Source organism: Coloeus monedula, assembly GCF_965178545.1.
Source record: "Coloeus monedula genome assembly, chromosome: 4".
Classification (NCBI taxonomy): Eukaryota; Metazoa; Chordata; class Aves; order Passeriformes; family Corvidae; genus Coloeus; species Coloeus monedula.
Genome location: NC_138784.1, coordinates 20,188,335 through 20,201,749, shown reverse-complemented (window position 1 = coordinate 20,201,749; position 13,415 = coordinate 20,188,335). Strand labels below are relative to the sequence as shown.

At 41.8% G+C, this 13,415-nt stretch overlaps 1 protein-coding gene across 1 annotated transcript in view; it reads right to left on the bottom strand.

Moving 5' to 3' along the window:
• TBXAS1 (thromboxane A synthase 1) overlaps nucleotides 1–13,415 on the bottom strand; it is a gene marked incomplete at both ends in the record, with an annotated part of 227,535 nt that overhangs the window by 66,231 nt on the left and 147,889 nt on the right. The window lies entirely within an intron of this gene.

Sequence of the window (13,415 nt, the reverse complement as noted above, 5' to 3'; positions counted from 1 at the left end):
CTTGATTAGGCTTTGAAATATAGCCCAAAAGGTTTGAATTGACTTTTGCGAGTGGGCATAATAGAATTGTGCTGAACCTAAGCCATAAGGCTGTGTGATTGATTTTCAATTCCTCAAATACCAACAGAATACATGATAGCTCAAGGACTTAGAAGTGACTGCAGTGCCAGAACATGACAACTTGTGCAGTGGGATGGACAAAAGAAGGGACCAAGCCTTTCTTCAAAAGAAAAGAATATGCTGTAAAGCTGCATTTATGTGTTAAAAATAAATCATTTGAATGATTTCTTGGATCTGATGATTGAGAGATAAAATAGAAAAAAGAAGGGCCAGAGAAAAGTACAGGCAAACAAGATAAGAGTAAGGAAGAACTAATTAATTATAAATGTCAAACGGCTTAATCAGATTATTTATTTTTTATATGACATGGGAAAAGAAAGCAGTGATACAAGAAAACAGGAGAATACTCAGTGTCCTGTACATAGCTCTGCTGCCAACAAACTGTTCTGACCAATCTACAGGCAGAGAGGAATGGTTATTTTGGGGTTTGAATAACACAAGGGATTGGCTCAGTGCCTCTTTAACAGCTCCTTCCCTCCACCCCACAGAATCTTTCCATTATGTACCTTCTACCCATGAGCATCTTGTACCCTGGTACACCCAAAAATCCAGATAGCAGCCAGTGCCAGTCACTGCCTGCTGAAGGACTCTACACATTCACCAGTCAGACAATCTCCTCCAAGGCATGGGAGACATGCTTTTCCAACAGTAGGTGAAGGCACACAAAAATCATTATTGACATTGTGCTCTGCAAATGAGCTGCAGTTCTGAAAATACTTTCTTGTGCCCAGACTTGTTGGGGTCTCCTCCCCCTGCCATGTAGCCCTGGGAGAGGGGCCCTGGGGGGAGGCACGGGGTTTCCCTGCCCCTGCTCAGCCTCATTCCCTTTGGTTGGTTTGTGTTCCCTGCACGGGCAGAAGGACCCTTGGTCCCGTGACTGGAACAGTTCCTGGGCAGAGCCCCGGCCATGCGGCTGGAGAAATAAACATCTCTGAAACAGCTATCAAGAATCTCTCTATATATATTTCTTTCCCACGGGACTCCTGGTTTGATATATGCGTGTTACAGTAATCCCCGCTGTAACATAGACTTAGGCACATTCCCACCAGCATGATAGGATATCTCTGCTCCATTATGTTCCTGCAGATTGGAGGAAGCAAGACTTCATGCGCACTGCAGCTGTGAATAGCTAAAAGATCCCATTTAACTTTTCCAGGAAGGGCTTAATTGACACCCTAGGAGTTCATGTATTGCACAACTCGGAGTCCAACTCTTTGGCATAGCCTGTGCTTCAGGAATTTCCCTGGTATATATATTTGTATTAGGCCATTTGTAAAATTATAAAAAACAACAACAACAACCACCACCCCACAACCAACAACAAACCCCAAAACAAAAATCCAAACCAACCAACCAAAAAAAAAAACCAACAACCAAGAGAGTCCAGTTCCAGTGCGTTCATTAGTGTGTGGATAAACTCAATGTAGTAATGAACTGCATCTGTAGAGATAGTCTCTTTATCTGCAAGACTAACCACCATCACCTAAACTACCTTCACAACATAAAAATGCATAATTACCTTCCTATTCAGTGGAATTGTAACACTGGAGCATCCTGTAGCTTGAAAGGTGTAACATTTGCTATGGTTCTGCATCCATCCTTCTCTAGCTGTGAATTTTCTTGTAAACAAACCCATTGCCCTCTGAGGGTTTGCTGTTCCCAGTCATGAGCTGTTAGACGAGCCTGGTCTTATATTTAGACAATACACTCTCTGGAGACCCTGTAAGATGTTTTTCCAGCCTTAAACAAAATCAGGTCCTGGCCTTATACAAAGCATCGGGTTATTGCTGCGATAGCAAAGTTATAATCATAATGACTAGTGAATAAAATTTCATTCATGAGAATTTTTGCTGAAAGCAAACTTAATGAATACTAGCACAAGCGGATATTCCCAGGAATGTGCTCTGAAATGCCTCTGTGGCCATTTTGAGGAGCTCTTTTTATTACTCACGTAATATATTTGGTTAGGAATTTAAAAGCTTGTCTTGTTGCAGAATCTGTTTTTAAGGTCATCCTATCCAGAAGCAACCGGATACTGGATATCTGTGCCATGTAATTTGCTCACAGGTGAGCAGGGGTTGCTAAGAGCAATGGCCTCATAAACAAACCTTGCAAAAACAACATTCATTTGCAAAAACTATTTGAATAATAGTAGGGGGGAAAAAAAGCATAACATTAGGGAGAAGCAAGCTTTTTTCTGAGATAATTCTACACGGTGGAAGGAGCGATATTTCAGCAAAGCTTCTCTTCCTTATGCTTCATTCTACTTCACTTTAGGCATCAGTATAGAGCGCTACATAAAAAAATCGTTGTCAACCCAAGCGAGAGAAGAGATTTCCAGGGTTATAACAAGTCATAATGAAACATATTTTTTTCCGCACCATCAGGATGGAAAAATTGCTCTGATTCCAAAACCTAACAATGGCAATAGAGGTAAATACTAGCATAAACCCAAATACAACTGGATTGTTAAGTGCTAGAAATAAGGAAAAGGCATCTCATGAAAATTCACGGGGGGTGGGGGGGGGGGGGGTTCTCCACTTTGGCTGACAGCAGAAGGAAAAAAAAAATTTTAAAAAGGCATTTTTTTCAGTTTGACAACAGACCAAGTACTTACAGTGCCACTGCACAAAAACATTCTTTGGTCATCACATCCAGCTGCTGGCTTCCTTTTTCCATCAGGGACATTTGTTTGATTTCCCTCACAAAAAGCAGAAGCCCATAATAGCCTCCATCCTGTCCTCTGACACTTGCATAGTTATGTTACAATGGCCTCAGAAAAATTCCTGCCACAAAAGAATGGCGTGCTAATGCGATGGACTCTTGATTTGCCCCTGTACAACACAGAGCCTGTCATTAAGCCAATGATAATTGAATGGAAAGCTACAATTTGAAAAAAAAATATATCATTTGAATGCAGTGTGGGACAGGGTGAATGTCTAACTTGGTGGTGACACAGACATCCCCTTTGAAATATATAATAAGACAAGCCCCGCTTACAGCTTCCCCAAGATAGACACCTTGCAATATATTTCCTGACACCGGTGTTCTGGGCCGTATCATTCCTCTCATTAGTCTCCTTAAACATCACCTGGCCATGCAGAGGAATCGCTCTGCACAGAGGCGTAACAAGAGATGTGCTCCGTGCTGGAAGGATAGACGTGCGCGGTGCTGGGGAAGGCCAGGCCGCCAGAATCCACCTCCCCTCCTCAAATCATGGCTTGCAAGTTTTGCAGCTGTCAGAAGATGAGAGCTGTACTGCTCACAGGAGAGATTCAGCGTGACTTTTCTCACAGGAGGCCAGGGTCCTGGGGGGCGGGAGATGTCTCCAGCTCTCTCCATCCTAAACAGGGAGCTGTGTTTTCATATCTAAGACCGACATGCCAGCTGACCTTCTAGCAAATTCACCATGCTTTGGGGATCCAGGGGACCCTTGGGTCATGCTTTTGGTAGAGAGATTAAGCTGTTCGACTTCTATGCAAGCTGAAGTAAAAAAATTACTTAAGGAAAACTACCAAATATATATCAGTTACAATTTTAGTTCTTAATGCTTTGATTTCAGTCATGTTTTCTGCAAATTATGCTCAAATTTTGCACCAGTCTGATAGTTCATATCTGCATTTTGAGTTCAAAAGAGCCCAGAAACACAAAAATCTACCTTATGATGAATCAAGGAATCAAAATAAATGACATAATTGGTCAGTAGGCTGTAAAGCACTTGCTGTGGTGTGAAAGTATTACAAATGTGATGCTGCTAACATAATACCATTCCAAATAAACTGTACAGACCCTCCTGTTCTTTCTCAAATGATCTGATGGAAACTCAAAAAAGATAGATTTCAGAATCCTTATCTAGCAGGTAGAAAGCTCACATCTCATATTATTTCAGCAAACTTGTACAAACACTGCTCTATCAATGTATATCCAGGAAGCTTTTTATAAGCTTGATATGGCAACCCTCATTTTAGGTGAGACAAACCTGCATCACCACGAAGTTATCAGTAAAGCACTGCAGCAGCTACCCAGATCCTTTTGAAAAGGAAGCACAAAATGGAGCCCCACTAAAACTATCATTTTGCCAAACTTTTTTGAAAGGATCAAATTCAACCTCTAGCACTTGCAGGTTTGATTTGGTTTCTCAGTGAAATCACAAAAAACCCCAGTTTCTCTGCTAATACATCTAAGTCCAAAACATTTCAGAGAGAATGTCCTTTTGCCTTGTGCTTGAACATGGAAGCTGAAATCAACTGAGAGGCCCACAAATTTGTGTGTCTGAAGGTTGAGGACAAGGTGCTCTCAGAGGTGATGCTCAGCTCTGGAAGGACCTGGATTCTGTTGGACTGCAGGGTATGGCCATTGCTCAAGAGTGGCCAGCAGACTTTTCAGTCTGGCAGATAAAACCCTTTTGTTTGCATTTGCTAATAGCAGCAGAAGAAAACACTGCAATATTTTTATTGTGAATGGGCTGAGTGTCTGAAGGCAGGCAGGTCTTACAAAGTGATATAACTTGCATTAAAAAAATTACTAAATTTAAAGCAAAAAAAACCTCACTGAGTGCTGATTTGGAAGGTGGAGCAGCCTTTTGCCAGCCTGATCTGATTTTAATATTTATAATAAAACTCCAGATTGAGAAGATTTTGTGTAACTTTGGACTGGATATTTTCGTATCTTACCATCACTAATCTTGCATGCAAACTGCTGACCATAGTTCACATCTATAAGAGAACCCTGTGAGCATTCAATAACATTGCATTTGATGTCAGAAGCCACAGCAATGCCTTTGCTTGCTACTTGAAAGAAAAGTGTCCCTACAATAATGTTGCAAAAGGCAAAATGAAAGCTGCCCCCAGGAAGGGCAGGTAAGTCAGCAAATAGATGAAGGCACCTGACAAGAGAAAGCATTAAACATGGCAACAAAACATATCTTCTCTATGTGACCAGTGTTCTTCTAAAAAATAAAAGATAAAAATAAAGCCGAGAATAAGCCTAAATTAGAAGATGATATGGGTTTTATTGGCTAAGTTTACCACTAAATCTGCATAGTGGCCAACCTGATTTACTGGTTAAAGCAGTGCCCTTCCACAGTAGCTGAGATGCTTTAGGCTGCACTCCCTTTTTTGCCTGTAAAGCACAGTTATAGCTGGTGCAGCTTCTCCATCTGTAAAATCAGAACAACAGACATCAAATCTTATAAAACACCGTGAAGAGAAGCTAATGATGATCTCAGAAAACCCTTTAAGACCTAGGATGAAAACAGATTTACACACACGCAAAGAGTTTAAGGCAAAAGCATCATCATAGAGGGGAAGGAGCCCTGGAAGGAACTCAGCAAGTTATCCGCTTCATCCCCTTGCCACAAGGCAGCATCAGCCAAACCAGCACTGACAGCTGTTTGTCTAACCTGTTCTTAAAAACCCAGCAAACCCTGACTTCCCACAGCATCCCCAGGCAGTCCACCCCAGCACTGGACCTTTTTCGTCACTGCAGAGGTTTCCCCTCCTCCAGTGAGTCACCACAGATATTGTAAATCATTAGATTTCACCAGCTACATCCATAAAGTCTGCAACTCCACAACCTGTACATATTTTCATATATATATATATTCAAAATCTTTAATAAAGCATGATGATAACATAAAAATCAAACTGCTGAAAAATACAAAATTATTTTCACATAGTAGTGCCTCCATTCACAGGAGAGAAGAGTGCACAGGTACTGATAGTTTCTTCTTCAAAAATTTTGCACCTTTCTGACCTTCAAAAAGCAAAGTTAAAGTAAAAGCATTAGTAGCTTACAGAGAGATGGGCAAGCCTAATTCAGCCTGAAAATAAACCTGGAGGGAATTCTTAAATCCAAGATTTTGTTAGTGACCTATCTCCCCTCCGCTTATACTGCTGCAAGTGGCACTAGAGGGCTCACGTCTTGAAAGACAGCAGCCTCCTTCTCCAGATGGTCCCACACAAACCAGGGACAAAAATAAACTTGAATTTATTTTATTTATTAATTGTTAGTGAAGGAAGAGAAAGCAAAAAGCTGTTTGTAGCTGACATAATGTTAACACAGCTGTTTACAACTCTTTCAAGAGAAGACTGGTTTTAAGATCCTAGCCAAAGGCTTGACTTGGCTGAAGTGATCTGTAGGATGAAGAGATACTACAGCTATGGGTGGGAAAGAAGATACAGTCCTATTTGGTTGTTTCATTAACTGTGTGGGTCCACAGAGAAACACGCAGCTTGCCTAGAGAGCTGGAAACCCTCCCAGTGGCTCTTCAGTGTAAAATCAAGGGATTGTCTGCAGCAGGGTCCATTTACACCCCTAATGAACTGGGCCATTGTCTCTGACTCTGGGGAGTTTTCCTCCAGCACCAGGCTCGGGTATCTAAGACAAGCACTAAGTTTTTCACCATGAAATTCAGTCTAATAGCAAACAAGTGTCATGCAGGTTATGGCAGCTGCTTGGCAGCTCTGCCACATCGGGCTGGCAGCCTCAGCCCAGGTGACAGCACAGCAGCATAACCAGCACAGCTCCCTCCATTGCGTGCACACATGGGGAAGGCTCAGAAAGCAGCCCAAAATTCAGTGGCTACAGAGTCCCATCCAGCTTTCCCAGTCTCTGCATCGTGGTGAGCAAGAGACATTGGCAGCAAATACCAGTGGACAGCAACCTCCTGATTGGTATTTGCAAAACATTTAGGATAACACCACTCTGATAACGAGTCCTGGCATTATCACAGTGCAAACAATAAATATTGGATTTGTGTGTGCGGTAGCTGAGCTTCTCCTGCCCCACACGTGTTTTGCTGCTTGAAGGGGGAGGAGTGACATTGTCAGAATACTCAGTGTGGAAACACAAGGCAAGAAATAACTGAATGATGGGGGGGAAACAGCAGCTTGGTCCAGGCACTGCCATGTATGCCAGCATGTGGAACAGGCACCCATCCCCAAACCAGCAGCAAGCTGTCCACCCTACTTCACACTGTATGCATGCATCCTCTCCCAAAGCTCATCTGGCCTCCTGCTAAACCCTCTGGCACTCCTCCCCTCTGTTATTTGCACGAGGAAGGGAGGATGCCGGAAGGGAGTGTTTTAGGGTAAGTGTCTGACACCCAGAAGCTTGACCCTCTGCTGACTCAAACTGCTGACTAAAGGCTACTGTTGCAGGCAGTCCTCTGTTCCTTTCTACTTGCCACAGATTACAATTTTATTTGCTTATATTTAATTCCTGATTAATAATAATTTCTTGTTTTAGCAGTTGTCTGACACTCAAGAAAATGCACAAGAATCTCATTATTTCTTTCTTACTCTTTGTTCTTCCTGCCCCATATGCTCCTTTTAATATTCTTGCAAAACCCCACCACTCACTTTGAAGAGCCATCAGGATGTTTTGGGGCCATTCAGGGAATTTACTGCTCACATCCTGCTCTCCCTCATCTCTCCCCAGGGTTTGTTCAAGATTCTTTCTTTCTGCATCACACAACATATAGATTGCATATGTTTTGAGGGAAGGAACAGCTCATTATTTGGTTTTGTGATGCCCTTAATTAATTTCAGGAAACTAAAAAACCTTTTTTTTAACTAAACTAATCATCTTTTTCAGACTGACATAAATGGCACATACTGCTAAAAAAAAAAAAAAGTACAGTTAATGTTATTTTTATTCTCTAGTAACAATATGGGGGGAGAAATTGTCTTTATCACTTCTTCAAGCAACTGCTCTCCACCGCTGGTAGGCAATCCTACTGCCAGCTTATCCATTCATGATCACACCTGCACCCTACATTAGGATTTATCCCGGATTTTCAGCTATATTAAACTGGCTTTTACCTAAAGTACATAAATCACATCTATATATGACTCCCATGACTTGTGTGCGTGAAGGGATACAGGTTTCTAACACAGTGGGTGAAAGCACTGGGAAGGAAAGGATTATTTTCAGCTAACCAGTGACCAATAACAAACTGTGTTATCCTCCACAGCTTCATGGATGCTCGGTTCAGTTATGGGTTTTATCCAATAGATGGCTCCTCGGTAGCAGGAAGGATTCTCCCCCTGCTCTCCTTTCCTTCACGGAGTTTCAGTATGACTTTCTAATATTTACACAGCTATTATCTTGCAAATATAGGCATTTTGTGCGCACTGATAAACACACAGAAGAAGCACGTGTGCGTGAATTAAAGAACAAAAGAAAAATTAGATGACATTTTATATACTGCCTGCCACTTTGTCCTCTGCCAGTACAGGGATGCATGAAAAATGACAGCCTGGAATGCTTCCTGAAGTAAAACTAAAAAAAATTTTAAAAATACAACTACAGAAACATTACCAGCACATCAAATACAAGCTGTCTTTCTCCCCAAAATTATGAGGACATCTCCCACATCTTACATATCCCTGACTGAGCAATACTTAAGAAACTTATAGGCATCATTACTACTCTGTCAACAGAAGATTTTCCACAAGAAAAAAAGAAAAAAAAAAATTATGATATAATGATCCAGAAGAGTTCTGTGTAATTGGCAGGGTACAAGTTAACATCATCATGAGTAATGTTAGCATTTCTGAGATGGTGAAAGTGAATACATTTTTGTTGTTTTACAGAAAAACATAATTAGAATCATAACAGCAAGCCCCCAAGATACTCAGAAAAATCACATTTATCCCATACAGGCACTTGTGACTTCTCTGAATTAAAAGAGCAGTTTCCAGTCATTTCTGTCCTGAGATCTATCCTGCATCTCACTCAGATCTTGTCAAGATCCTGTCAACACCTGGCAGTAACCCCATTTTGGGATTGTAACCCTCTGGTCTGACCACATGATCAAGTGAAAACAGAACACCCACAATAAATAATAAATTGCATAGAAGCCAGACCATGGCTATTTAAAATCCCACGATTTAACACTTCAATGGGACACAAGTATAAGCCCCCTATACCTGCTATTAGCATCTAAAATAGTATCATTCCTAAAAATAACCTTTGTCCTTGAAACATTAAGCTGCTTTGAAAAGTGGGGGAAAGGTATCATTTCACGACAAATACATATATAAATATGTTTAACATTAGCATCGTAACACGAGCACAATTACAGCCATAATAACTGTCAAGAAAAAAATAACTGTTTTATCTCTATTCAAAGCTGAGCACAATCACCGGTCACATTTCAGCATTCCAAAAAGACTTGCCTAATTCCATGCCTCAAACCAGCTTTTTTCCTGGCTAAAACCTGGAAAATTCAAACCAACTGGCACCTTGCTCACTCCAAAATAAGCTCAGCAGCAGCATGCTTGACCATGGGCTGTGACACTGTTGCTTCCCTTTAACCCTGAGCAGACACCCCAAGCAGTCCTCTGTCCTTGATGTGCATTTTGCAGAGAAACAGCACATGTAAAGGCAGCCTCATGATCTGCTGATCCCTCTTTGGCTCTTTGCATGCTCAAAGACATTGCTTCTAAACTGCAAGGGGCAGATTTAAACCCTGGCCAGTCCCAATAGCGGCAAAACACCAAAGCTCCATCTTTCGACCTGTCTCTCCTTCCCAGGATGCTGCAGCCAGCAGAACTCATCCAGACCCAAAGCCAAGCCTGCAGACTTTCACCAACCTTCTCTCTTTAAGGGGCAAATATACAGGCACACCAAAAAGTCAGAGTTCACAACTGAAATACTGACAATCATTTTCACCGTGGAGCAGTTTAAAAGAGGCAGCAGTGATATTCATTAAGCTGTTAATAATGGATTGTGGCACAAAGCAATTTATCAAGTTTCCACTGTAATTAAAATCACTGAATATTCGGGCACTTGCAATGCACCTAGCTCTCCCTGCTTCTGAAGCTTTACATTTTAATGTGAATTATAGCTCCCTCTCCCCAGAGAGCTACTAAAAAGCCCATTTTAATTGGTATGTTTTTAATTGAGATTACATTATTAAAAAGTGTAAATTTCTGCTGAAGAGAGAAAGGAGGTGCTCAGCTCCCCTTTAGTCTCTGTCTCCCTTAGATATAGCTTGCTTATCCCAGCGGGAGGGAAAAATGAAGGGTAGCTGCTGTGAAGGAAGAAGAGAAAGCCCTGAACACTCACAGGCTGTGAAGCCAGGGCAAGGCAGGATTGACTGCGTGGATGCAGGATTGTCTAGGTGGATTTTCGGGAGGGAATCACCACCATCGTTCAGGCTGCTCTTAACAAAGGGCAGACAGAAAACACTATGCAGGGATTCCTGCCTTGTAGCTGGCTGACATCGAGGGCACATTTCAGCAAGCCTCTCCTCGAGGTTACCCGTGACAGACAATCTGTTGTTTTCCATAATAAGTAACGTTATGTTAAGTAATGTTAAATTCTCCTCAAAATCCAGATACGGGGTCTAGCGAAAGCCTCTGGCTCTGCTGGCTCCAGAAGGCTGGGGGGAGGGAAGGGCAGGTGGAGAGAGGCAGCCCCTGGGGCAGCCTGGACACGGTGGCAAGAAGAGAACTGCCCCAGCAAACAAAGCTGGTTGCCTTTGTGCACGGAGATGGTCAGACTGACTCGTCATCACGTTAAAAAGCAAAGCAACTTCATGCACTTGGCATCCAAATGCTGGCCACTTAAATGGTTCTCCTGCTGGCAAGATGGACTGTCAGTGCCTCTTATAAGTAGGAGTATGGATCTGCTAAGGTAAGTAGACACAAGAGAAAAGGGAGAAATATCAAAGGAGTGCAAAGTAGATGGTAACAGCTAAGACAGATCAAGGAAAAAACCTCCAGAGATCAAAACACGCCAAAAGATGGACGAGATGGTTGAACAAGAATGAAATACCATGGAACAGCTTTTTCATAACTGTTTCAGAAAAGGTCACACTGTATTGCAAAAAGGAGGCAGTGCGTGGGGCTGAGAGAGGTCACTGTAGGTAAACAGAGACACAGAAAGATGAAGAGACAAATTCAAAGATCACCCACTAATACCACAAGTGCTGCAACTCCCCTTCTGGTTCTGGAAGTGACTCAGGAAGGAAGAATGGTGAACCAACAACAGACAGAAGATAAAAAAAAAAAAAAAAAACCAAAAAAGGATGAAATGGGAAAGACAAAACTGAAATTGTTAAAACTGACAGAGAAGGGGAAAGCTCTGTTGCTGCAATGAGGTCAGTAAATCCGTGATTTTTTTTTTCTATATTGAGAATTTAGATGATATGCTCTAGTTACACATGTCAGAAGAAAGCCTGTTTATAGTGGGAAAGTGCCCAAACATGCTATTCGTCTAAACAGCAAGGTGAAATTAATACATGAAATTCCTGGTCTCAGTCAATAGGCCCCTTGCAGATTTAGATGAAGAGTATGAAAAAACAAAACAAAACAAAAGACTATGTAAACAAAGATTAGATCTTATATCCCACCTTGGCATTAAAGCCTCTGCTGTGCAGAAAGTTAATCTCCAGATTATTTAATTCAATACAAGATTCCTTTTGCTTGCTGGTTTGAAAACCCCACACCCAGATCACAGATGAAGCAGGAAAAGAAAGGGCTTTCAGTGACCTCAAGTAGCATCTTCTGAGAAACTTTTGGGGAGCACACTGAAAGGGTAACGTAAAGAAGAGGTGAAGAACAGTAAGGGAGACAAACTACAAAAGAAAGGGAATGTGCACAACCTCAGGGTAACAATTTTCCCTTTCAGCTGAAGGGCTGACTACTGAGACCATACCATGAAGGAAAACAAATGGCAGGAAGCGGGAAAAGATAGGCTGGGCAAGATTTGCTTTATGCCAATAGGATCACAAAGGGAAACTGTGTTTCCAAGCCTATAGGAAGATGACTCTGAAAGCCTGCTTAAGCTGGCTATTTTGCACAGTTGAAAGCATGCAGCAGAAAGGCCAGATTACTTACTGATTTGGCATGTATCAACAGATATATGACCACATCAGATTCAAGTCTGAGTGCTATAAAAGAAAGGCAGCTGGATGTGCTTTACTCCCTGTCCAGAAAACAGAGACCTTTTTCTCAGCCCTGAACACAACAAAGTCTCATTGGGTATGTGAAATTTCTGTGGCTTGAGCATGCACATTTCCCCAAATATATACAGTGACCCACCAGGTTGCAACAGCCCTGATTCAATTATTTTTTCTGATAAGAGTATCAGGAAAGTTGCGAACTAACCAAGGGGACAAACTTTATGTCTAAGGTCATGAAAGAGCAGCATTGAGTACTAGGTATAAAAAGTATTAAAGCCAATGCCACATCCTCCTCAAACAGATGGCCTTTCAGAAAGATTTAATCAGACACTGAAATGCATGCTGCGAATACTCATTACTAGCACAGGATCAGGCTGGGACAAGTGGCCAGCACTGACGTTATTGCCTACAGGGAATTACCACAGGCATAAACAGGATTTTCAATGTTTGAACCTCACTCTGCACAGCAAGCACAGGGTCCCTTTGTGATCATAAAGGAGAGTAAAGCAAAAAATTCATGATGAGGTGGGCGAGGTCTACACTGCAGAGGAGAAGCAAGAGACCCAGGCCCTTATAAGGAGCAACCACCTAATTTTTTTTGCTTTCTCATCTGCTGTTTTTTCGCCTGCGGTGGTCAAGCCACCACAAAACTCAGCAACAAAGGCCAGTTTTCTCTGGATGCCACCTTCAAAGCACAATGAGCTCTTGGTCACCTTATTTTAATAGACACATAAAATAGAGCTCTGACCACTTCATGCTCTTCAGCATCAAGAAGAGGAAAACCAGGATATAGCCACAACAACCAGCACCCAGAAGAAGGAAAAAAATAAAAATAAGAGGACTTTGCATCTCTCCTTCAGTGATGGGAGTAGCTTCTTTGAAAACGGCAGGTTTGCCTTTCAATTCTTTCCTCTTTCAGTTTTTCAGATAAGTTTTACTGCAAACATTATTTGAAGAGTCCTTAAGCTATCTTTTGACCTGGATTTTCAGTAAACAGTATTTTAAGAGATTGATTTTACCATGCAAACACAATTTTTAAAAGTCACTAAAAACCTTGACATTACCAACAACTGAGCATGTGGGTTTATTTATTTTCAGTCTAGATAAAAAAGCCTTTTTTCAGCACTAAAGATCCCACCTTCGCCAATAAAAGATGTTTCTCATATGCTGTAGATTGGCAAAGCCAAATGTCCATCTTCACTTCCCACACCGGCTGGTGAAAACAGGAGGAAAATACATGCCAAAACTTATTGACAGAGGCATTTAAGTCCTTCCTCCTTTTAACTCTGAAGGCATCCTGTTGGCTTAGTGACTTCCTGCTGATTGATGCTGCTACAGGGAGCATCTGAACCTCTCCTGTTCTGCCCAGAAAGGGCCAAAC